The sequence below is a fragment of the Dipodomys merriami genome, unplaced genomic scaffold (assembly GCF_024711535.1).
Source record: "Dipodomys merriami isolate MVZ:Mamm:240054 unplaced genomic scaffold, mDipMer1.0.p SCAF_14, whole genome shotgun sequence".
NCBI classification, from domain to species: Eukaryota; Metazoa; Chordata; class Mammalia; order Rodentia; family Heteromyidae; genus Dipodomys; species Dipodomys merriami.
The window spans coordinates 20,977,065-21,004,564 of record NW_027202715.1 but is presented as its reverse complement, the minus strand read 5'-3'; the positions used below and the strand labels follow the sequence as shown (position 1 = coordinate 21,004,564).

General features: G+C 35.2%; 1 protein-coding gene and 1 non-coding gene across 3 annotated transcripts in view; both read right to left on the bottom strand.

Annotated features, from left to right (window-relative positions):
• Positions 1–27,500, bottom strand: part of Ctnna3 (catenin alpha 3) — a 1,374,363-nt gene that overhangs the window by 1,135,909 nt on the left and 210,954 nt on the right. The window lies entirely within an intron of this gene.
• LOC138826219 (U6 spliceosomal RNA) lies at positions 3,412–3,518 on the bottom strand. Its single transcript, XR_011371581.1, has one exon. It is a non-coding gene; the product is annotated as a U6 spliceosomal RNA (small nuclear RNA).

Genomic DNA, 27,500 nt, shown 5'->3' with positions numbered 1-27,500 from the left:
AAATATGAGAGTATAAGATGAAGCATTTTCACCTGCCTACCTCTAAGTTTATAGTAATAATCTTATTACAAAGAAATCTGAATTTCCACATATCACCAGTTAAATCTTTCAACTAGTAGTGCAATCTGCCTCTTTTCTTAACTTCAACACTGACCTCCTCCAAATTTATTACATTAATTAACAATAAGACAAGCATTTCCAATAATTAGAATCATTACAAAAGTCTTTCTTGATGAGCTTGGAATGCCTACTGAAGAATTAATAGATACATAGTATAAACAAAAGAAGACAAAGAATAAGAATCTACACAATTAGGTCACCCAACATGCCTAGGAGATGAATGGACTGACTGTCCAGATACCATTTTACATTCTTTAAAACAATCCTACAAGGTGACTGCAGAACCTAGGTCAAGGAAAACTCATTGGTGAGTTATTTTTTAGCATGCTTTCTTTCTAAGCACCTAGCAACCAAAGTAATAAGTACCCTCAAATTTGCAGGGATAAAAGCTGCAAATACCTAGGCTTATTCATCCATATATATATATATATATATATATATATATATAAAATATTATATATATGTAATATATATGCAAATATATGCAAATACCTAGGCTTATTCATCCATATATTATTATATATTATATATATATATGGATGAATAAGCCTAGGTGTGTGTATATATATATATATATTGAGAGAGAGAGAGGTTGAATTATTAATTTGCATTTGTTATTTTTTAAAGTGAACAGACAAAACCTCAAAGAGAAGAGATGCTAAAAACCTCATTGTTGTAGGATTAAAGGCTTTCAAGGTGGTCAGAAGCCAAAAGATTCTTTCAGCAATAAACAATAGAATTATTCTACAATGTAACTTACAACAAAACAATACATCTAAAGGATACAATTATATACAAGCAAAGTATGAATATTAACAGTACGCATATTAATGAGGAATAAAATAACTTTTGCTGTTCGTACAGCAAAAGAAAATAGTTTTACTTTATAATTGTACTGAAGTATCGAGAACAATGAGTAAACCCCATTCAATTGCTGTTTTTATAATAAAACAAATATTTAGATTAAGGTGACAATGTGAACTTCCATGTTCCCCTGCTAATAAAAAGTATCAATGTCTTATTTGAAAATGAATGAAGTTTTCCACATACCTATGTGAAAATGATGGCCAGGACCATAAAAATTCTAGACCCATAAACAAAGGAAGCAACTTCACATAAAACGTATAATGAAATAAAGACACATTTATCCTTGTGGAAAAAAGGGTAAAATAGTAAGATAAACTTAAATAAAATTTGTGCAAGATCTATATGAATAAAACCTAATAATACAACTGAATACACAAAAAATGACTTCAGAAAATTCAATTACACTGACCAGAAAAATTCAACACAATAAATATGTCAATTCTCCTTAAGATAATTGACAAGTGTGACACTATCACAATAAAATTCAGCAGCAGGCTTGGGAAATTTGTTGTTGATGCAATTATTTTCTTTTTGAACTAAAGTAGCTGATCCTAAGTTCTTATGAATAATAAACATGTAAGAATAGCAATAAAACCTGTTACCAAGAAAATTTAAAGAAGAGTCTAAAAAACTACCACATATTAAATAGAGGGAAAGTAGCCAAACCTTGGCTTAAAAGAATTCTAAAACTCCAAGGACTTGAAAGGCTAGTTCAAAACTCCTTTACAACCAATAAAGGAACTCATAAGATTAAGAATAGACATATACACAAGTAAAACAAGTGACATGAACAGGCCTCCACATATATATGAACAGTTAATTTTCAGCAAAAGTATGAGGCAATTTATTGAGAGAAGATAATGCTTCAACATGGAGTTCTGGAAAACTATCTAGCCACCAGGAAAAAAAGGACCTTACCTCTTTATCCTACATCATAGACAATGATTAACTAAAAGTAGATTCCAGACCTGTTCAATGTAAAAAGCTAATACGTTTAAACTCCTAGAAGTAAATGTGGGACAAAAGTCTCTACAATGTCAGTTTGGGCAAAATTTTCTTAAAATGAGACTCAAAGTTATTAAAAGAAACTAATTCTAAAAGAAAAGTAGAAAGAAAAAAACCACTTTCTCAATACAAGTTTTTACCCTTCAGAAAGCATTGTTACCAAAATGAAAAGGCACACCACAGACTGAGAGAAATATTTGAAAACAAAAATCTCACAGAGAACTTCAATTCAGAATATTTAAAGACTTTGTATGACTCAATACAAAATTTTTTAATGAGCAAAAGGTTGAACTGAACAGGTGTTTCATCAAAGAAGATGGCATATGGCAAATAAATGCACAAAAAATGTGTCATTAGTCTTGAGGGAACTAAAGATTAGAATAAAACTAAAATATTGCTATAGCCACTAAACTGGCTGAACTGGCCCTACCAAATATGAGTAAGTAGAGAGAACAAGTGAAATTCTCATAAATAGTTTGTCAGAATGAAAAAAAAAATGGCACAACTACTCTGGAAAGTAGCAAATTTCTTTAATATCTACTTATTGTATGATTCAGCCATTGCAGTATGGTGGAGGAAATGGTAAAGTTTGAAGAAAAAATATCTTTAAAAGTTATGTAAGAGACTTAAATGACTAAAGAAATTTGTTAAGAACTAAATTCAACCTATGTTTTCTCATTATTTTCTTCTCACTTTTTCATGAATGTTCATAGTACTTTTATTATCATGCCCTAGAACTAGAAATAGCTCAGATATCCATCGAGTAGACAAGCAGATAGCCATGTTCACATAACAGAATACTATGCAGCAACAAGAATGCTATTAATGTCTGAAACAATACAGATAAATTTCAAACAATTATGATGAGTAAAAGAAGACAGACAAACAGTACATATTCATTATTCCCTATACAGAAAATTCTAGAACATTTTTTTTCTGTGGTGGCATAAAATAGATCAGTAGTTTTCTATGAAAGAGAGGCCAGAGGCATAGAGAAATGTTATAAGGGGGTAGAAGACAATAAGTAGTAATGGTCATCTATGTTCTCTTAATTGGGAGGAGTTCACAATACACATACTTTAAAACTCACAAATTTAACACATAATGTACATACAAACTTCTGTTATAGCATCAGCAACTAAAACACTGATACTACTATGCTACTGGAAAAACTGGACCTAGAAAAAAATTCAATAAATGGTAAAGTTAGGCATATATCACGTGTTATGTCATTACATACTATATGAATGTCTTACAAATAAAACAAGTGTTAAAACTTACATAAAACCCACCAGAATTTTTAAAATTTGAGGCTACTCTAATAAATAATCTCTAAGATTTCCTTAAAGTTTCAGAAGAAGTTTGAGGAAATTGTATATATATATAAAGAATTTATTTTTATGCACATATTTACCTACAAAAAATATGGAACACTTCACAAATTTGCATGTCACCCTTGTGCAGGGGCCATGCTAACCTTCACTGTATCGTTCCAATTTTAGTATATATGCGGCCAAAGCGAGCATGAAGACATTTTTTATACAAGAGTTTGTTGGCTTACATGATCTCTATCATAACCATTTGACTCTGCTATCAAAGCATGATGGTCACTGTAGACACTAAGTAAACAAGTAAACACTAAGTAAACAAGCAAACACTAAGTAAACAAGGGGGTGTTTTTGTGTTCTGATGAAATATTATTTATATAAACAGGAAGGCCACCAGGTTTTGTCCAAGGATTGTAGCTGACCAAATATCTAATTGTATGTTTCTCTGACTATCTATCAATTAAAACTTGAAATGTATATAAGATTTCCATCTTAAATTAAAGAAATAAATTAACTGATCAATATAAACCAATTCTTCCATAAGGAAAAAAAACTGTTTCACTTATCTTCCATCAAATTTAATTTTGTTTTAGTATTAATGGGATGGTCAAGTACTCAGGTCTTCATGTTTGTACTCTCAACCCCAAATTTTACTTATTGAAATTTTAACCCCCCCGGTCATGCTTTAGGACAGGAGGTCTTTGGGAAGGTGTTCGGGTCATGAGGATAAACACATTATGAACAAGATTTATGCTCTTACAAAAGAGACCAGAGGAGCTTGAGCACCCTTTCATCATGTGACAACAGAGCAGGAAGCCACCATCTATGAGAAACTAGACTTTCACCAGACACTGGATCTGAAGTAATTTTGATTTTTGAACTAACTCACCAGCTTCCAGAACTATGAGAAATAAATTTCTGCTGTTCACAAGCTACCTCGTTTATGGCATTTTGTTGTAACCGCCTGACTGTCTAAGACAGCAAAAAAAGAGCAGCATGTACTTTTTATCATGAAAGCAAAATCTTGTCTAACCAGATAGAACTACCTTCAAGGGAGATTAGGTAAATCATTTAGCCTTCACTGCCTGCAAAGGACCTGGACCAATAAGCACTGAGCTTTCCAAAGACTTTGTAGTAGAGGTTAGCAGAAGAGGGAACTGGAAAGGTTTGGTGTTAGGTTCATCAGTTAATGGGACCCACCCTATATTTATTCAATATCACAAATTAAGACAAATAACAAGTTACTAGGTATTACCTAATTAACCAGTTTCTTTATAATATTTCCTTGATAGAGATGGAAAAACGGTATACAAGGGCTTAAAAATATGTCCTACAGGTCACAAGGTATTCGGCAAGCTAATATAATTTTTTAAATGATGCTCACTACTTTAATTGACCCACAGGTTACAGATTTTCTTAGCATTATGATATGGTGAAATATTTAAGTCAGGAAGTAAAGAAAAGGCACTGGTAAGCTATGGACTCCTCATTTATTAAAGTGAGAGACAAACTAAAAACATTCAATCAGAGACTAACAGTGAAAAATCTTGGAAAGTCTCTTTAGGGAACATTTGAGAAAGTAGTTTAATTACAAAGAACAATATCAATTGCTGGCAGGAAAAGCCATTCCTAACTAACCTGCCAGGATCCTTCAGAAATATTACAGCCTTGATAAGGAAAATTCAATATATGTCAAAGCTCATATATATATATATATATATATATATATATATGAGAGCCCATAGGTATAATGTTTTTTAAATTTGTACAGAGTCATCCAAACCAATAGTATAAATTTCAGATTCCTGGACTTACATTTAAAATGAAAGAGGCATGTTTGTAACCCAATGTGTTGAGTAAAAGAGCCTTCTTTCTCTGGGGAAGCACATATCCTAACCAGCCTACAACTCTTTAATTTGGATTTGTTCTGTACATAAACAATGTGGACCCTTTATGTGAACTTTATGTAAGCTCTAGCATACATAATATATTCTGATTTTGAAACAGATCTAAAAGGATTCAACCTCCGAGATTGCTGCTGAAAAGAAAAACATGAAATAGAAAGTAAAATGTGTGTATAGAAGCAAGTCAGGAGAGGAAAGAAGATATCTATTTTTAAAAAAAGACTCCATATAGAGCTCTCCTGTGACCCAGCAATCTCACTTTTGGGCATTTACCCAAATGAGCACAAACAAGACCATACTAAAGCTACCAGCACAACTATGTTTAGTGCAGCATTATTTACCATAGCTAAGAGACTCTTCTCTCCAATAAACCACTAGAAAACCAGAAGTGGTGCTGTGGCTCTAGTGGTAGAGTGCTCACCTTGAGCTAAAAATCACAAGGACAGTGCCCAAGCCCAGAGTTCAAGCCCCAAGACCGACACAAAAAAAAGAATAAAAAGAAGTTAACTTAACCATAGATGTGAAGGATCTCTATAATGAAAACTTTAAAATCTGAAAAATAGAATAAAATAAATCAAATTTAAGGAAATGGAAATACCTTGCATGCTTCTTAATTGGGAGGATTAACATCATGAAAATGGCAATACTGCCCAAAGCCATCTACAAATTCAATGCAATACCCATTAAAATCCTAGTAACATTCTTCAATGACATAAAGAAAGCAATTCTAAAATTCATACGGAATAATAAAAGACCTGGAATTCTGAGCAGGAAGAAAAGTGTTGGAGGAATATCAATCAAACTTCATACTTACAAAGCCATAGTAATAAAAACAGTTTGGCACTGATACAAGAATAGGCCTGAGGTCCAATGGAATAGAAGACCCAGAAATGAACTAATATTTGATAAGGGAGTCAAAACACAGGGTTTAGAAGAAAGATAGCCTCTGCCACAAATGGTGCTGGCAGAATTGGCTATACATATACAGAACACTGAATCCAGATTCTTATATATCACCCTGCACCAGAATCAATTCCAAATGTATCAAAGACCTCAATGTAAGGCCTGATACCATAAAAATATTATAGGAAGAGGTAGAGGAAACACTAGAGCTCCTAGGCACAGGTAGAAACTTCCTAAGATCCGAATCACAACAATCAAAGAAAGACTGGATGAATGGGATAGCATAAAACTAAAAGTTTCTTCATAGCAAAGGACATGGCTAGCAAGATAAATAGAAAGCCTACTGAATGGGAGATTTTTACTAACTATGCATCAGATATATACCGAGTTCAAAAAATTAAACTCTTAAGAATATACCCTTAAAGAAACAACCCAATAAATGGGCTAAATAGTTAAGAGACTTCTCAGAAGAAGTAAGAATGGCCAATAGACACATGAAGAAATGTTCAACATCTCTGGCCAAAAAAGAAATGAAAACCAAACCAACACTGAAAATCCACCTCACTCCAGTTAGAATGGCCATCATCAAAAAAGCTAACAACAGATGCTGGTGGGGATGTGGCCAAAGGGGATTGCTACTACACTCTTGGTGTGAATATAAACTTTTACCCACTCTGGAAAGCAGTATGGAGTTCCTCAAAAGACTAAAATAGAGATTCCCTATGACCCAGCAATTCCACTCTTGGGCATTTATCCAATAAACCACAAATAAGGCCAGACAAAAGGTAACAGCACAACCATGTTCATTGCTGAATTGTTTACCCTAGAGAAGATATGGAATCAACCCAGATGCCCCTCAGTGGATGACTGGATCAAGAAAATATGGTATATAGCACAATGGAATTCAATGCTTCCATCAGAAAGAATGATATTGTATCATTTGTAAGGAAATGGGAAGACTTGGAAAAGTTATATTAAGCAAAGAAAGCCAGACCCAAATAAACATAGGTTGCAGAGTTTCTCTCATTTGTTATAACTAGAGTGTGCCTATAAATCTACAAGTAAACACATTGAATGTTTAAAAAAATTACACTTGCAAATGGTAAATTTTTTTATTGTGAAAATACCATACAGAGGGGTTACAATTACATGGGCAAAGTAATGAGTACGTTTCTTATAAAGCATTGTTGCCTCCTCATTTGTTTCCCCTTACCATCCCTTCCCATCCCACACCCTGCTCCCCCACACACACACTCCCTTCGCCAAAATTGTAAAGTTCATTTTCGACATAACATCTTGTACATCTCATTGTTGCAATGGATCCACCTGTATCCCTATTTAAACAATTTGTTATTTCCATACCCCTCCACAAATTATACCAACATCAAATACAGTGAAAACAGAGGTTGTACTATAGGGGAGGGACATACAAAGCAACAAAGAAATATCTTATAAATATGTTAGAAACAATATCAAGAAAGAAAAAACATTTGAGTCCTTATCTTGGGGTTCATTTCGCTTAACATCAACTTATCTGACCATTTCTGCTTGTCTCAACCACTTTGGACAGTTGTATGGAGATTCCTCAAAAGACTCCACATAGAGCTCCCCTATGACCCAGCAATCCCACTTTTGGGCATTTACCCAAATGAGCACAAACAAGACCATACTAAAGCTACCAGCACAACTATGTTTAGTGCAGCATTATTTATCATAGCTAAGATATGGAACCAACCCAGATGCTCCTCAGTAGATGAATGGATCAAGAAAATGTGGTATATATACACAATGGAATTCTATGCTTCCATCAGAAAGAATGACATTGTCCCATTTGTTAGGAAATGGAAAGACTTGGAAAAAGTTATATTAAGTGAAGTAAGCCAGGCCCAAAGAAACATAGGTCCCATGGTTTCCCTTATTTGCAAAAAGTAGTATATGTCTGGACATGATAAATTATACAGGACTCTAAACATGCATACAGTGAGACCAAGGAAAAATATTCTTAGACCATCAATAGCTTAATAGCTATGTGCATATGATCAAACAAAATGGTGTTTATCAAAGTGAACTCGAAGAAATGGAACAAAAGGTTTTGATATTTTGCTTTGGGTTTTTTTTGTTTGTTTTCTCCTTTGTTGCTGTTTTTTTTTTTTATTTCTGTACCTCTTGTGTGTGAATTTGGCTGATTTACAGTAAAAGGGAGCACAGAAATGATGGGACAGAAGTTGAACAAATGCAGCAGTGATACTCACGAGACACTATGTTGAAAATGAACTATACAACTTGTGGAGAAGGCGATGGGGAAAGACTTGGAGAAAAGGAGGGAAGTGGTGACCCTGTTCATAGAGAAATGTACTCATTACCTGACTTATGTAACTGTAACAGCTCTGTGCATCACCTTATTAATAAAAATATAGTAAAAACAAAAAATAAAAAGGTATTTGTGAAATATGTTTAAAATTGCAGTGTGAGAATAGATTATTGCACCGTTGTTATCGACAATAACCCTGCTCTTTCATATTTTAAATCATCATTATAGGCTATATTACATAATGATAAAAGCACAAAACTAGGAATCAGACTTTGAGTGCTCATCTCAAGCTCAAGTAGGTGTATAGAACCTCTAAATTGCAATTCATCCTATATAAATGGAGATGACATGAAATGCTTGCCTGCTTCACACGGCAGCAATGATAATCATGTAATATCCTATGTTAAAAGGGGTTGCATTGAACAAGATGCATTGTACTCAAAAACTGACCTGTGATTTGAAACTTTTATGTAACTACTTAAAAGTAATATAAACAAACAAGTCTATAACTAAAGGACATACAAAGATACTATCAATTCATTTAAATACTCACAAGACTATAACATTGTAACCTTTTATGGAAAAAAGAGGAAGAACTAAAATGTGTTTAGAAAGCATCATGTGAACTTGATCCTTTCATGATTTAAAAAAAGTGAAGCATGCAACAAGTTCAGATTTTAAAGCTTCTTCTTAATGTAGTATGAACTACTGTACTTTTTTAAATAATATCGGTAAGTGACAGATTCAAACATAATACAAGCCATTTAATCAAAACAGGACACTCAAAAGTTCAGAGTCCACTTAAGTGACAATCCTAAATGAAGAATGGAACATAAAATTACTCTGAAATGCAAGGCACCGGTGGCTCATGCCTGTAATCCTAACTGCTCAGAAGGCTGAGATCTGAGGATCACGGTTCAAAACTAGCTCAAGCAGGAAAGTCCGTGAGACTCTAATCTCTAATAAACCACCAGAAAACCAGAAGTGGCACTGTGGCTCAAGTGGTAAAGTGCCAACCTTGAGCTGAAGAGCTGAGGGACAGCATCCAGGCCTAGAGTTCCAGCCCCACTACTGACAAAAAAAAAAAAAAAGAATTACTCTGAAGAATAAATAGAACACTATAATAACGGCAAACTAACCTGATTTCATATCAAGAATTGTTCCTTTGTATCATGCTGAAGATGAATTCATAGGAATCTGAAAGGTTTTAGGAACCAATTTCTGTTTTTTTCTTTTTTTTAATTTTTATTTTTTATTGTGAAAATACTGTACACAGGGGTTACAATTAGATGGGCAAGATAATGAGTACATTTCTTATCAAGCATTGTAGCCTCCTCCTTTGTTTCCCCTTCCCATCCCTTCCCAGCCTCTCCGGCCCCCTCACCCAAACCTCCCCCCCTCCCACCACAGTTGTAAAGTTCATTTTCAACATGACAACTTGTACTTCTCATTGTTGCAACGGGTCCACCTGTATCCTTATTTAAATGACCTGTTTTTCCCCTTCCCCTCCACAAATTATAACAACATCAAATACAGTGAAAGCAGGGGTTATACTGTGGGAGAGGGACATACAAAGGAACAAAGAAATAATATTATAAATGCATTAGAAACAAATGCATGAAAGAAAAAAACATTTGAATACATAACTTAGGGTTCATTTTCCTAACATCACCTTATCTGACCTTTTCTGCTTGACTCATACATATACTAGATATTGCAAATAAGGGAAACCATGGGACCTATGTTTCTTTGGGCTTGGCTTACTTCACTTAATATAATTTTAGGAACCAATTTCTTAAAAGATTAATTTCCATTCAAAATGGACTAGTAAATTTCCCAACTCACCCTAGGTCTCCTTGGCACAGGCCAAAATTTTCTTAATAGAGACCCAGAAACACAACAAATCAAAGAAAGGTTGGACAAATGGGATTGATGAAATTGCAAAGCTTCTGCATGGCAAAGGACATAGCTAGCAAGATCAATAGAAAGCCCACAGATTGGGAGAAGATCTTCACTAGCCATACAACAGACAAGGGTCTCATATCTAAAACATACCATGAACTAAAAAAATTAAATCTACCAAAAACAAATCTTCAAAGAAACAACTGCCCAATAAATAAGTGGGCTAAAGACTTAAAGAGAAACTTCTCTGAAGAGGAAAGAAGGATGGCCAATAGGCACATGCAGAAATGCTCAACCTCCCTAGCCATAAAAGAAATGCAAATCAAAACAACATTGAGATACCACCTCACCCCAGTTAGAATGGCTATAATCAAGAACTCTAATAACAACAGATGCTGAAGGGGATGTGGACAGAAGGGGACCTTACTGAATTGTTGGTGGGAGTGTAAACTTGTTCAACCACTTTGGAAAGTAGTGTGGAGGTTCCTCAAAAGACTCCACATAGAGCTCCCCTATGACCCAACAATCCCACTTTTGGGCATTTACCCAAATGAGCACAAACAAGACCATACTAAAGCTACCAGCACAACTATGTTTATTGCAGCATTATTTACTATAGCTAAGATATGGAGCCAACCCAGATGCCCCTCCGTAGATGAATGGATCAAGAAAATGTGGTATATATACACAATGGAATTCTATACCTCTGTCAGAAAGAATGACATTGCCCCATTTGTTAGGAAATGGAAAGGCTTGGAAAAAATTATATTAAGTGAAGCAAGCCAGGCTCAAAGAAACATAGGTCCCATGGTTTCCCTTATTTGCAATAACTAGTATATGTCTGAGTCAAGCAGAAAAGGTCAGATAAGGTGATGTTAGGGAAATGAACCTTAAGATATGTATTCAAATGTTTTTTTTCTTTCATGCGATTGTTTCTAACACATTTATAAGATTATTTCTTTGTTGCTATGTATGTCCCTTCCCCACAGTATAACCCCTGATTTCACTGTATTTGATGTTGTTATAATTTGTGGAGGGGAAGGGGGAAAACAAATCATTTAAATAAGGATACAGGTTGACCCATTGCAACAATGAGATGTACAAGTGGTTATGTCCAAAAGGAACTTTACAACTTTGGTGGGGGGGGGAGAAACTTGGAGGGGGGGAGGGAGGATGGGAAGGGATGGGAAGGGGAAACAAAGGAGGAGACAACAATGCTTGATAAGAAATGTACTTATTATCTTGCCCATTTAATTGTAACCCCTCTGTACAGTATTTTCACAATAAAAATAAAATAAAATAAAATAAAAATAAATTTCCCAACTCTAAGAAAATCTAAGACAAGATGCAAGCAATATAATTTTTTCAATCTATCTTAGAAATTATGAAAATAGAGAGCACATTATAACCTCAAAAAATGGGAATTAAAGAAAAGTAGAAGTATTTATCAAAAGATTATACAAGGATTTGCCTAAAGATTGACTGCCATTGTCTAAGAGGTGGAGCTACAAAGGTAGGTTCTCTCATAGTGGGTTTGCAAACGTTAATTGAAGAAATATTCATTGGTGGGAGTGTAAACTTGTTCAACTACTTTGGAAAGTAGTATGGAGGTTTCTCAAAAGACTCCACATAGAGCTCTCCTATGACCCAGCAATCCCACTTTGGGGCATTTACCAAATGAATACAAACAAGACCATACTAGAGCTACCAGCACGACTATGTTTACTGCAGCATTATTTACCATAGCTAAGATATGGAACCAACCCAGATGCCCCTCAGTAGATGAATGGATCAAGAAAATGTGGTATATATACACAATGGAATTCTATGCCTCCATCAGAAAGAATGACATTGCCCCATTTGTTAGGAAATGGAAAGACGTGGGAAAAGTTATATTAAGTGAAGTAAACCAGGCCCAAAGAAACATAGGTCCCATGGTTTCACTTATTTGCAATAACTAGTTTATGTCTAAGACAAACAGAAAAGGTCAGATAAGTTGATGTTAGGCGAAATGAACCCCAAGATAAGGATTCAAATGTTTTTTTTCTTTCATGTGATTGTTTCTAACATATTTATAAGATGATTTCTTTGTTGCTTTGTATGTCCCTCCCGCACGGTATATAACCCCTGTTTTCACTGTATTTTATGTTGGTATAATTTGTGGAGGGTAAGGCCAAAAACAAATCATTTAAATGGGGATATAGATGGACCCATTGCAAAAATGAGATGTACAAGTCGTTCTGCCGAAAAACGAACTTTACAACTTTGACAGGGGTGGGGGGAGTGGGAAGGGATGGGAAGGGATGGGAAGGGGAAACAAAGGAGGAGGCAACAATGGTTGATAAGAAATGTACTCATGAGGGCGGGCGCCATGGCTTAGTTGGTTAAAGCGCCTGTCTAGTAAACAGTAGATCCTGGTCTAGCTGGGCGCTGGTGGCTCATGCCTGTAATCCTAGCTACTCAGTTGGCTGAGATCTGAAGATCGCGGTTCAAAGCCAGCCCGGGCAGGAAAGACTGTGAGACTCCTATCTCCAATAAACCACCAGAAAACTGGAAGTGGCACTGTGGCTCAAGTGGTAGAGCACTCGCCTTGAGCTGAAGAGCTAAAGGACAGCGCCTAGGCCCAGAGTTCAAGCCCCACTACCGACGGGGAAAAAAAAAAAAAAAGCAATGTACTCATTATCTTGCCCATGTAATTGTAATTAAAAAAAAAAAAAAAAAGAAAAACGAACTTTACAACTTTGGGGGAGGGGGAGATAGGAAGAGATGGAAAGGGGGAGGCAACAATGCTTGATACGAAATGTACTCATTACCTTGCTCATGTAATTATACCTCTCTGTACAGTATTTTCACAATTAAAAAAATTGAAAAAAAAAGAAATATTCATTAAGTTAGCACCTAGAGACTGGCTGGAAGCCTATGTCACTATCCCCATTAAATTTATGAAATAGTCAAAGATAAGTATCTTATGTAATTAAAGGAAAGTTAAAATACTCAAATGTCTACATGAATAACATATATGGTATATCCAAACAATACTTCAGTGTTTCCTCTTGATAGCCAGGGGCAATCAAGAAAACAAAATCCGTTTGAAAATCATAAGTAGTAATTCATGGAGAACTGAGGCCAAAGGCTAACATTCCAGGATTGATATGACTTGGGTTAACTACAGTTGGAAACCCCTTGGTAGGTTCCAATCTACAGATTCTACTAATCATGAAATGAAGACACTTCTAAAACCGTTCCATATTTTAAAAACTTGACTTTTCCATGTGCTGAGTCTTCTGCTGAATATATGAAAATAAAATGACACATAGATATTGTATCGGTATTATAAGTAATCTAGAGTTGGCTCCAAATACATGTAACAGTGGTGAGGTATACTCAAGTGCTAGAGTACTTGGTTAACATGGGGAGGCCCTGGGTTAAATCCCCAGTACTACCAATACATAAATAAATAAATAACCCCCAATACTATAAAGTGAATGCAGGTTATGTAAATAACAGCATGGCATTTTACATAATGGATTTTAATATCAAACTCCACCCCTACAGATCTTGGTTGGTGATGGGGTTGTGTGCTAGAATCAATTCACAATGGGCTGTTAGGGAGTACTTTATTGTGATGAGCCAATTCCTCTTTTCTCTCTTAAAAGGAAATTTTTCATAGCTGTTATCATGTTCATCTTTATTTTGTACTTTGTGCCCTTTTGAGCAACTCAAATAGGTAAAAAGGAAGGGAGTGAGAGGAATAACACAGAGAACTAGACTCTTAAAACCTCAGAAATTTGGAATATCAAGTAACAAATCTACTAACCTGTCCTCAAGTCCCCATTACCATGGTTCTGATGAGGGTTTCTCTGATTGAATACATTCCAAAACCAAGACCTCACCATTTTGTGAAACAATTAGTAACTCATCCTGTTTCAGAATATTTTGTAAATATGAACTGGCCAGTCCTGGAGTATTTTAAGTATACAGAGTAATGTTTCAATTTCCCATCATAAAAACCCTGAAAATTCAATATCCACACAATACAATTAAGGGCTATCATATAATATTTAGATTTCAAAATTAGAACATGTGTAAATTACCTAGAATCACAAGTCAATGTATATAGAGCTTGAGCTCAAAATTCAATTGCCTACTTCTTCAAATATTCCCATACACATTGCTATTACATTTTCAGAGGTTAATTGGAAGAAATGACTTCAAGTTTTAGCTAAACATATCATTCCCTCCACACACCACCATCCTCCTCTCCACTCTCTGTCACAGAAAAAAAAAAAAAAAAAGATACAATTGATCTTCAAAGAAATCCCTGCGGTCCACGCATTTTCTGCTCGCAGAAATTACGTGTGCAGCATATATATGGAAGATTCTACCATGTCACTATTTCCATATTAGTCCTTTCAAAAGAGAAATTCAGACATAGGGTGCTTCCTAGAATTGAAGAGTGCTAACTCAAAAATGTTATCTCTAGCCCATTTTGATACACGAGGCTGTATCTCTCCTTGTCCTGTTGCCTTCTTTTCTTCTTCCCTTCCTCCTTCCTTTCTGTCCATCCTCCCTTCCCACTGACACAAGATCGTTATCTCCCTGTGAGTTTATTCACCTCATTTATATATTCACTGTAAATTCTTTCCTGTTAATTTGAATACTTCCAGTTATTAGATGAGTTGACTTAATCCATGTCAGATGACAAGGAACCACAAAGCTTCTGTCTTACGTTCCACTAACAGTTCGGCAGAATCCCTGGTGCCAAATGTATAACTATTTTAAAGAACCTAAACATAGTTAAGAAATAGAGATTTGTCAGCTCTCTGAGTCTCTCAAATCTTCCAGGATGTTTTGTCTAGTTAATTCTTGAAATGTCACCTAAAAGCAGTATAATTGTCATAATCAAAGGATCCTGCCAATACAGAGCACAAGGCAAATACGATTTGTGAGAAGCCCAAATCCTGCCAGTCACAGCACTCACATGGCGTATTAATTTTAAAACTTTGAATTTAATACTTTTTTTTACTTTTTCTTCCATACTACTGAAGAATTTCTGTTCTTCCCAATTGTAGAACAACATTCCCCATTTCTGTCCTAAGTCAGATTAATGCTTCTATACAAAGACCAACCACTAAATGATTCCTTACCACTAAACGCTACAGAATTAAGATCTACGTTTGTATAAGAAATATTGCTGTTGGCATCTCAATTTTGTTTGTATAGCCCTGTACCAAAAAGAATATAGAATAGTCTATAAGGGTATATTAAAATCAAATTCACACAAATTTAAAGCTGGTTGAAAGAAAAAACATAAAAGTGAGGACAAACCAAGCTGGCTGTATATCTTTGTAGTAACAACAAATTTGGTACTATTTCTTAGCAGCCAGCCTGAAATAAAACATTTATAGATATTATAATTCCATGGGAATTTTCTTCATTGTTACAGAGAAACACAATTTTCATTGATATTAAGATGTTTTAACTTCTCCAAAATTCCTTATGATAAGTTTAGGGATGGTGGCAAACACTTGTAATTTCCAGTACTCAGTGGCCTATCTGAGGAGGAGAGAAGTTGAAGGCCAGCCTGGACAAAGACTTAGTAAGACTTCATCTCAACAAAACAAGTAAGGAAGGGTGATGAGTGCCTGTCATCTAGCTCTACTGGAGTTGTAGGTATAAGGATCATGGTCCAAAGCAGGCCCAGGCAGAAATAAGATACAATATCTGAATGATAACTGAGATCCGTTAAAAAAAAAAAAATTGGATGCATGGCCCAAGTGAGAGAGTATTTGCTTAGAATTTGAAACTGGTTCTGGAAGCTATGTTTATCTGTCTAATCAAACTCCAAACCAGATAGCAAAAGGCTTCCTGGAAACGTACAGTAGAATGGGAGAGGAAAATTTCACAGCTGCTGCATACGAGAGATTGGGGAAATGAGGGAAATGAGAGAATGAGGGAAGAACACTTAAGAAAAGCATTACTGTTTTATGCAATCATTCCCCTTTGGTAGTTTGACAAGAAAAAGTAGTAAAAATTTAAATTTCCTTTCAATTATTTTGGATAACACTTTGTTGTTGCTTTGAGTATAAAGGCTACCAAAACATCGCTATGAGATGGTTAGCTTTATGCTGCTTATATTCTAATGACCTCTGTATAGAATAATGGCATCTATGGCCGCCTGTGGTTCCAGCCATCTGCACACTACCTCACAGTGGACGAGAAGGGACTTCTCCATCTGTCCAGAATCCACTTATGCAAAAATGAGACTTTTAATTTTTTTTCAAATCCCAGAAGTTTCCCTTCAGAAACTACCAACAAAAAACCCAAAATGTAGACATTTGAATCCCAAAGAGGATTTTCACCAAGTATAACTTTTGATATACCTGAATCTCAGTAAAGACTCAGAATCCCTCTGTGATCACACATTGCTTAAGTCATGGTATCCAGTCTTTATCACAGACTCTAACAGAATAAAGTCTGTCATACCAAGATGTTTTTGATTGTAAAGATATACATATCTAAATGATTAGTGACATTAGTTTAAAAATGAGGGGATCAACTGTAAGTCAACTGACCAACTCCCCATTCCTCCATCCCTCTTCCCTGCTTCATTAAAGTGAAGCTGCAAGGAAATGAAGCTGGATGTGCCTCTTGAGCATCCTGAGCTCCAGGTAGCAGCAGCAGAGCAAGATTAGCTGTGTCCAGAAACGGCACTCACACAGGGCACTTGGTAGTAGGTATGCAGCATAATGTGTGATGGGGACCATGTCCTGGAGGATCTTGAAAACTTGGGAGCTGTAGGTATGACAGATATGTCACAATCAAACACATGGAAGCATCTGCAGTGGAGCTTCAATGTGAATGTGGCCCCTTGAGTGTCCTCAGGACAATAAAGACTTTGTGTCATATTGAAGAATGGAAGTGGTTTCATCTGACCTGCCTTACAGTGGCTGAAGCTTCTTAAACTTGAAATGCAAAACAAGGCACTCAGAAACTTGATGTACCATATGGAGTACACGACAATAGATAACCACATTCCAAATCAGTACTTAAAAATAAATAGTGAGTAGTGTCATCTCTGATTCTAAATATATAAATTGTCTGTCCACTACAGGAAATTTAATATGTGCATCTAAAAATATATTACTTGTTTGCTCTGAAGTAAACCATGAAGAGCTTATCCTTTACAAACAGACATAATCTTATTTTATTTATATTCAGCCTTGTTTCTTAAGTATTTGGAATTCTTCTAAGTATGTGACCCTTCCATATGTCTCAGCCTCCACATGGCCCTCCATGTCTATCTCCTTCTGCCATTCCAACACACCATCCTTCCTATCCTTTTTCAGATGATAAAAGAGACTGTTCTCATAATCTTTTACTGTAAGATCTGACATCCTCCAATAGTTCTTTGAACTATGCTGAAAGCCCTTCATTTAACATAAAGACCTTGACAAAAGATCTCAGTGGGAAATGGGGAAACGAGAGAAAAACAGAACAAGGAGAAGCCTCTTCAAGGCTTAAGTTATGGTGACTCTGGTATATGTTTTGAGAACTGTGATGATAAATAACATAATGAGGGGTTTCATTTACCTATTATTAAAATATTGAGAATGCTAAAGGCCAGGAATTGCAGCTGTTTTACTTAATGGCTACATGACTGATAACAATCACATTAAGGGATCTGGCCATTGGTATTCCATTTAACGAGTTCTATGTTTCCCGTGTGGTGTTTTAATTAAGCTCAAAACAAACCATCAATGCCTTCTTTTAGTTCTTCCAAGTGAGATCAAAAGCACGGAAAGCATATCTAATTTTCACAAAAGTTAAGTATTTGCTCAGATCTCATTCCAAAACCTCCACTCTGCCTACCTGTCCTCCTGTTACACTGCCTTTGGATCTGACCTGCAGCAGGAAGCCCATTAGCTAAATCAGCATGGAAAGTGGGCATAGCTGTGAAGCAGGATCTCACATGGGTGTTGGAAAATTTAGAAAATATTTTATAAGATGGGAATGAGTGCAGATATCTATCTGTGAAAGGCATGCTTGCTTTGAAATATGCCCTGGGATTCTTAATACAACCTAGTACCACTCAGGGCATTATCTCTCTTTTTTGCAAGGAAAAAAAATAGATCTCCAAAATCTTAAAATATTTCTGTGTAATACTAGCTAAGATCCAGCTAGCTGTTGCATTATGACACCTATGTTAGAATGACGAGTTTTACCTCCCTAATCAGATAGGAATCTGTTTACTAAATCAAGTTTTTAAAAATATAATACCAAATATCCATAAAAAAGTATAGCAACTATAGACATTCAGGTTATTTCTAGAAAAAGTCTATCCCCTAGTCCAATGTTTTGTGGCATTTTTTATTACTATATACTCAAAAGTACCTTTTGTGCTCAGCAGGCACATAATAGGTAAAGAACTAATACACTGAAAAGCCACCCTAAGAATATAGATTTCTAAAATTCTGTAAAACTTGGCTGTTTTCAAGTGTGTGAAAAGATGACATACTATATTATTTCTTAACCACCTACAAAAAGAAACATTAAAAACATCATATTTTAACTCTGTAGATTTACTCTTGTAGATTTTACCCTACCAAATTCATCTACTTATATGCACTTCTTCCTCAAATACATATTTTATTAGTATTTAGTCTCTCAACAGGAAAAAAAATCACAGATAACAATTTCTCAATGGATATAACCAAATTATTTAGTTAAAATAAAGATCAAAGTTGCAACTCTTAACCGTAGACTAATGATTTTTAAAGAACTGGCTTTTGCAACTTGACCACCAGATGAGACATTTCTCTAGGCTTCAACTTCAAGGAGCAACTGATGAGACAAAAAAAAAAATTAAGAAATTCTTTGCTAGAAGTGAAATGTAAAGAACAGCACAGGAAGAAACCATTAATAATCATTTTCATCTCCAGACAATTTAAAATGGTGGACTAGGAGCCAAATAATAGCAGGGGACACATCTCCTACCAAGCAAGAATTGAGATAACCAGCTCTAATATAAGCAGCACCGAACTAATTATTCTCATAAATTTCCTTCAGAGCATTAATACAAAACATCAACCCTATGCTACTGACAGCAACAAGCAAAGGAGCAGGAGAAAATTTACATACAGCTCTTTTGCCTAAACTTAGACTGGCACATCATAGCAACATCTGGACTGGGAGAATACAAACAGAACTAGGCAGAAGCATGGTGGATTCAGAATCTGAGTAATAGGAAAGATTTTCAGATTATGGCAACATGGATTTTAAATGTTGAATTTACATATCAGCAATAGCTCGGATTTTTGAGCATTTATATTAACCCCATTATCAAATTTAATCTCAAGCACCAATGTAAATGAGATTATTTCCTTACTTTCCAAACAAGGAAATAGAGGTTTTTGGTGAGTGTCCAAGATAACAAGTAGTTAAGCAGGAGACTGTGTGTTTGTATATGTGTTTGTGTGTATATAATTTTGCAATGTAACATCTACCCAAAGCCAATGTTCAGAGCAACATTATTAAGAATAGTCCAAATGTGAAAACAAACTAAATGCCCACTAACTGCCAAGTAGTAAAACAACACTGGTATCCACACAATGGAATATAACTTGTAATCTAAAAGAATGAGGTATTAATAATACTACAAGAATGAACACCAAAAGAATTATGACATTAGATTTTCCATCATAATACCTTTCAATGAATCAATAAATAGTGAGTTTATGCTTTTTAGCTCTTTATTATTTCAGAAGCCATAGAGAGAACACTATTCATAGTGACATGACAGCAAATATCATATGGAAAAGTTTAGAATAGACCAAGTCACCTAACACACTGTTGGTTTGAAAAAATTAGTACAGTTATTATGGAAAACAGAATAGAAGCTCCTCAAAAAAATTAGAACTACCATATGACTCAGCAAGTCCATGACTGAGTACATATGCAAAAGACAGTATATTAAAAAATATATCTGCAATCTTATGTTCATTATAGCATTTTTCACAAAGGCAGGCTATGGAATCAATCTAAATATTTCCTTTTAACAGACGAATGGAGAAAGAAAATGGTTGTACATACACGGATTACTACTTATCCTTTAAAAAAAAAAAAGAGGGAAATCCTATCATTTACAACAACATGGGTGAACTAGGAAAAAGATGCTCTTTAGTAGATGAATGGATCAAGAAAATGTGATATATCTATCTATCCATATATATATATATATATATATATATATATATATATATGGAGATATATATGCCAGGCCCAAAGAAACATAGGTCCCATGGTTTCCCTTATACATGAGTAGGTCAAGTAGAAAAGGTCAAAAGCTATGTACATATGACCATATAAGATGATGTTAAGCGAAATGAACCCTAAGATAGGGACACAATTTTTTTTCTTGCTTGCTATTGTTTCTAACACATTAATAAGGTACCATATGATTTTTTGTGTGCTCCTCCCCCATGGTATAACCCCTGTTTTCACTGTATTTGATGTCGGTGCCCTGCATCTTGTATATACACCTCTCTAATTCGGGGAGGGGAAGGAAAAAACAAAATGCTTAAATTCAGATACAGGTTGATCCATTGTAACAATGAGATGTACAAGACACTATGTTGAAAAACGAACTTTACAATTTAGGCAGTGGGGGAGGGGAGACCGGAAGTGGAGTATAAGTGTGAGGGAAGGGAGGGTAGGGGGAAAACAAAGGAGGAGGCAACAATGTTCAATAAGAAATGTACTCATTACCTTGCTCATGTAACTGTAACCCCATGTACAGTATTTTTACAATAAAAATGTACAAAAAAAAGAAAATAAAGTAAGCAAGGCATTTAAAGAAAAAGAAATACTGCAGGATCTGACTTATATGTGGAATGGAAGAAAAATTGATCTGATAGACGTAGAGGGTAGAGGGTTAACCAAGGGCTGAGGCATTGATGGTAAAGGGATACAAAATTTCAGTTAGAGAGGAGGAATAAACCCAAGAAGTCTATATTAAAGGGCTATTAGCTATAGTAAATAGCAATGTAGTAGACATTTGAAAATTACTAAGATAGTGGAATCATAAATGTTTTCACCACAAAACTATTAGCATAGGGGGTGATGTATATATTCACTAGTTCAATCTAGCCCTTGTATATATACATACATATACATATTTCAAAACATCATGTTGTACTTGATAAATACATGCAACTTATATTTGTCAAGTTAGATAAATACTTTTAAGAGAAAAGTTCTCTGTGTGTGTGTGTGTGTGTGTGTGTGTGTGTGTGTGTGTGTGTGTGTATATACTTGCTATGCAGTCTTCCTCTCCACCCTTATCTACATACAGTTTCTTATCCAAAGTTTGACTTACCAATGATCAACTGCATTCTGAAAATATTAAATGGAAAATTCTAGGAACAATTCATAAGTTTTAAATCACATACTATTCTGAGTAACATGAGGAAATCTCACACAATCCAACTCCAACTTGTCAAGGACATGAGTAATCCCTTGGTCCAGTGTATTCACACAGTACTCCCCACCAACCAGTTAGTCCTTCATAGCCATTGTGGTTATCAGACTAAAGGTCACAGCATCACAGTGCTTGTATTCAAGTAATTTTTTTATTTAATTCAATAATGGCCCCAAAACACAACAGTGGTGATGCTGGGCATTCACAAATGCTAAAGTTAAGCTGTACAAAGTGCTTCCTTTAAGTGACAATGTGAAAGTTTTATACTTACTAAGACAAAAAAAAAACTATACTGGTTTGGAAAAAATTATATTAAGTGAAGTAAGCCAGGCCCAAAGAAGCATAGGTCCCATGGTTTCCCTTATTTGCAATATCTAGTATAGGTATGAGTCAAGCGGAAAAGGTCAGATAATGTGATGTTAGGAAAATGAACCCTTAAATATGTATTTTAATGTTTTCGTTTCTTTCATGCATGTGTTTCTAACGCATTTATAAGATTATTTCTTTGTATGTCCCTCCCCCACAGTGTAACCCCCGCTTTCACTATATTTGATGTCAGTATAACATGTGGAGGAGATGGGGACAAACAAGTCGTTTAAGGATTCAGGTGGACCTGTTGCAACAATGAGAAGTACAAAATGTCATGTCAAAACCAGCTTTACAATGTCGGTGTGGGGGGGGAGGGGGGTATAATTGGGTGGGGGGAGGGGGGTAAAATTGGGTGGGGGGAGGGGGGAGGCGGGGAAGGGAAGTGAAGGGTAAACAAAGGAGGAGGCTGCAATGCTTGGTAAGAAATGTATGCATTATCCTGCCCATGTAATTGTAGCCCCCCTGTACAGTATGTTCTCAAATAAAATAAAATACAATTAAAAAAAAAAAAAAACTATACTGGGGTTTCTCAGCTCTACACTAAATCACTGTTGCTCTATTATTGCTTAATTTATGCAGATGAATTAAGAGAAGGGAGTGAAAATAGAGTCAAATATTCAATATATACCTACAAAATTTAAGAAAAATGAGGGAAGGGGTCGGTTGGGAGGGAGGGATGAGAATGTGGAAAGGGGTGACATTGATCAAGATACATTGCATTCAAAAACTGCTTTGTTGAATAGCAGCTCCTTTTTACAATGACTTAAAGATAATAAAACTATTTTTAAGTATTTTTAAACAATCACAGATATACATGTAAAGAAAAAAACAGAATATATAGTTTGGTGCCCTCTGAAATAGTGGGACAAAGGCTGAACTAATTCAGCAGTCATACCCACTAGACACTCACTATGTTGAAAATGAACTACACAACCTGTGAAGGACAAGCCAGAAGGAAAAAAAAACTGGGAGAAAACAAGGGAAGAGGTGACACTGTTCAAAAAGAAATGTACTCATTACCTGACATGTAACTGCAAACCCCTCTGTACATCACCATTACAATAAAAAAATTAAAAAAAAACTTAAGAGAGTTTGGTGCCCTCTGTAATGTCAGAGAATCATGGGGGATAAAAAGAATTTATCTACCAGCAGATAAAGGGTGTCTACTTGACTCACCTTGCTCCCAGAATTGATAGGCTTTGAATAGACTGTGCCTATGGCCGCCATCCTCTGGTGCATTTTTCCTTCCTTAACATTGTAATCAAATTAAATATCCTCAGGCTGTTCCTATATGTATTAAAGTATGAGAAATACTTTTTGAAAATGGAAAAAAATGAAGATATTTAATGGAATGAATTTTAAATGCATTACCTAATTTAAATAGGACAATACAGTAACATGTATCACCTTCTCCTAATCAAAAGGAGTTTTTTATTTCTTTTTTAATCTTCTATGAATGTCTCTAGAGTAATTCTGTCATCAATTGCAAATAAATTAAAGCACTTTCTCATTTTTAGGAAGGAATGTAAATGAGTAGCAGCAAAATAACTGGTCTTCAGAAATTTAGAAACTGATGTAATTTGAAGCTTTCCTTTGCTATAGAACATTTGTGCCAACTGAGATACTCCATAATTATGATTCAAATTTCATTTCTATAAAAACAATAATACAGTAACTATGTTCATAAATATATCCAATATACTAGTACAATTTTGAGGTTAAATGAAATTCTTTCAAAGCCAATACCAACCAATAGCATTTTTTTTTCGGTCATGAGGCTTAAACTCAGGGCCTGGGAGCTGTCTTTCAGCTCTTCAGGTCCAGCTAGCACTCTACCACTTGATCCACAGTGACACTTCCAGTTTTCTGAGTGGTTTATTGGCGATAAGAGTCTCGCAGACTTTCCTGCCCAGGCTGGCTTTGAACCGCGATCCTCAGATCTCAGCCTCCTGAGTAGCTAGGATCACAGGCGTGAACTACCAGCGCCCGACTCAACCAATAGCATTTTATTTTATTTAGCAACAGCATTTTTTTTTTTTTGGTCGGTCATGGGGCTTGAACTCTGGGCCTGGGCACTGTCCCTCAGCTCTTCAGCTCAAAGTTAGCACAATACCACTTGAGCCACAGTGCCACTTCCGGCTTTTTCTGCTTATGTGGTGCTGAGGAATCAAACCCAGGGCCTCATGTATGCAAGGCAAGCACTCTTCCACTGGGCCACCTTTCCAGCCCAGCATTTTGTTTTTATTAACGAACAATACTGTAAATCTGTTTGTGTAGTTAGTGCTTTTAATCCCCTAGAACAAATTCAAGAATAAATAACAAATGGTTGATGCACAAACTGTGCATAATGGTACAGTATTTCGATTGTTATATGTAAAATTGTACTTTCAATACCTCTGAATTCTACTTTGACAGTATAATACAGTACAGACTGCTGTGATGCATTAGTCTAGTTGGTAACTGAAAAAAGGCCTGCAAGTCAGATTCACTCAATTTGAATCCCAACTCTGCCTTTTCTAGCTATGTGATTATGAAGAATAATTTACCTTCTCTGTGCCATATCTGAAAACAAGAAAAATATTAGTACTTGAAGAGTAGCAATTTTAAGAAGATTAAATGAGATAATGTATGTAACACAATGATTTGGAGCTCATACTAAGTACTATAAATTAACTCATTATCTTTGTTCACCTTTTTTATTTTCTGAGTTTAGTATAGCAGAGTTTGAGTATTTTTTTACTATTTTTATTATTATTGTATTTATTTTCTCAGTCACAGAATATAATTATTATATCAGACCAAATTGTAAAATAATTCACTCTCCCATTTTCTTCTTCCTACTAATGGAGTTAATATATTTACTCCTTGGAAACTAAGGAATCTTTACCCAGTTGAAGTAATGATTATCTCTTATCAAAGCTAATAGCTGTTTTTGAGGAAAGCATTTCCAGTTTATTTACTATCTGGCACTGGAGTATGCCACACACAGAGCATTTATGCAAATGGTTCTGTTTCATTACTGAAATGGCATGATCCTCTTCTTATAACTTAGAACACTGCCTAACAGGTGTAGACATTGAAAAGGAAGAAGTTAAATTCTTCTCAATCAACTGAATCAAAAGTCATCAATAAAATCTGAAGCATGTCATAAGGATTGAAAAGAAAGTCTTTCACTAACACTAGAGAGAAAGAAGTATAAAGAAAAAGAAGATCTGAGATATTTCATACTCCGCATGTTGGAGGATGTGCATTTAACTGTGAAGAATGACAGCATGACACAGAGAACATTCCATCATAAAATTTGTCATGGAAGGTTTTTTTCCTATAATTACAATTTCATGAATAGCTCATATGGCTCGTTTATTTCTGGAATTTAGTATTTGTTGTTCATTGTTTGTTTTGTAGACTAACCTGCATCTGCTGTACCATATGTACAGACCATGTGAAGAAGTAAGTACCATAGCCACAGACTATATTTCCAATATAGTAAGACATCAGCCACAGAAGGCTAGCCACAAGGGCACCTTCCCCATAGTCACATGAGGGTCATGTACATCATTCTACACATCATGGACTTTAGGTTTTCAGACACATTAAGCATTCAATTTACATAATAGCCTTTCTTTGGGTTTGTTTCATCTGTAAATCTGAACATAGATTTTTTTTCTTTACATTGCTTATAAATCTTAAATTTAAATTTAAAAATAAATTTTGTTTCCCATCATCAAATAAGTCAATCAGATGAATCAGATTTTTCCATATACTTTATACAATTTCTCCAGAGTAACTAGTAAGGTGCTCTGTCTATCATATAAACTCCAAAGTAAGTATAGGCTAACAAGATGAATGGTATTAATTACATCAGAATAAACTCACATTTTAATATATACAGATATAGAAATATCTATGTGTATATGAATATAATATATTAGAATACATAAACATTAAGTAAACCTTAAGGACAGAATATTACTTCTGTGGTAGTTTTATCAGAGTTGCAAAGTCTGGATTTACTTACAAAATTACCAGACACACCCAGATTGAAGGACATTCTTCCAAATATCTAGCTTGTATCTTAAAAATGAACAAAGTCAAGAAACACAAAGAAAAACTAAGAAAAATTCTAAGATTTATAAAGATTTTTTTAAAAACACAGTACAGAAGGGAACCTTACTCCATTGTTGGTGGGAGTGTAAACTTGTTCAACCACTTTGGAAAGTAGTAGGGAGGTTCCTCAAAAGACTCCACATAGAGCTCCCCTATGACCCAGCAATCCCACTTTTGGGCATTTACCCAAATGAGCACAAACAAGATCATAATAAAGCACAACTATTGTTATTGCAGCATTATTTACCATAGCTAAGATATGGAACCAACCCAGATGCCCCTCAGTAGATGAATGGATCAAGAAAATGTGGTATATATACACAATGGAATTCTATGCCTCCATCAGAAAGAATGACATTGCCTGTTTGTTAGGAAAGGGAAAGACTTGGAAAAAATTATATTAAGTGATGTAAGCCAGGAACAAAGAAACATAGGACCCATGGTTTCTCTTATTTGCAATAGCTAGTATATGGCTGAGACAAGCAGAAAAGGTCAGATAAGTTGATGTTAGGGACATGAACCCCAAGATAAGGGTTCAAATGTTTTTTCTTTCATGAGATTGTTTCTAACATATTTATAAGATTATTTCTTTGTTGCTTTGTAAGCCCCTCCCCCACAGTATAACCCCTGCTTTCACTGCATTTGATGTTGGTATAATTTGTGGAGGGGAAGGGAAAAAACAAATCGTTTAAATAGGGATACAGGTGGACCCATTGCAACAATGAGATGTACAAGTCGTTATGTCGAAAATGAACTTTACAACTTTGGTTGGGGGGGAGGGGGACAGGGAGGATTGGGTAGGGGGGGTGGGGGGAGGATGGGAAGGAATGGGAAGGGGAAACAAAGGAGGAGGTAACAATGCTTGATAAGAAATGTACTCATAAGGGTAAACAAAGGAGGAGGCTACAATGCTTGATAAGAAATGTACTCACTATCTTGCCCATGTAATTGTACCCCTCTTACAGTATTTTCACAATAAAAAAAAAAAAGAAATGTACTCATTACCTTGCCCATGTAATTGTAACCCTTCTGTATGGTATTTTCACAATAAAATAAATAAATAAATAAACCTAAAAAAAACACAGTACAATGTTGGGATTGTATTCTACACTATGGAAATAAATAGTCATAATTTATAGATGGTTGACAAAAGTTGAGTATGTATGGACTCTGAATTAGGTAATAGTACTGCAACAACATTAAAT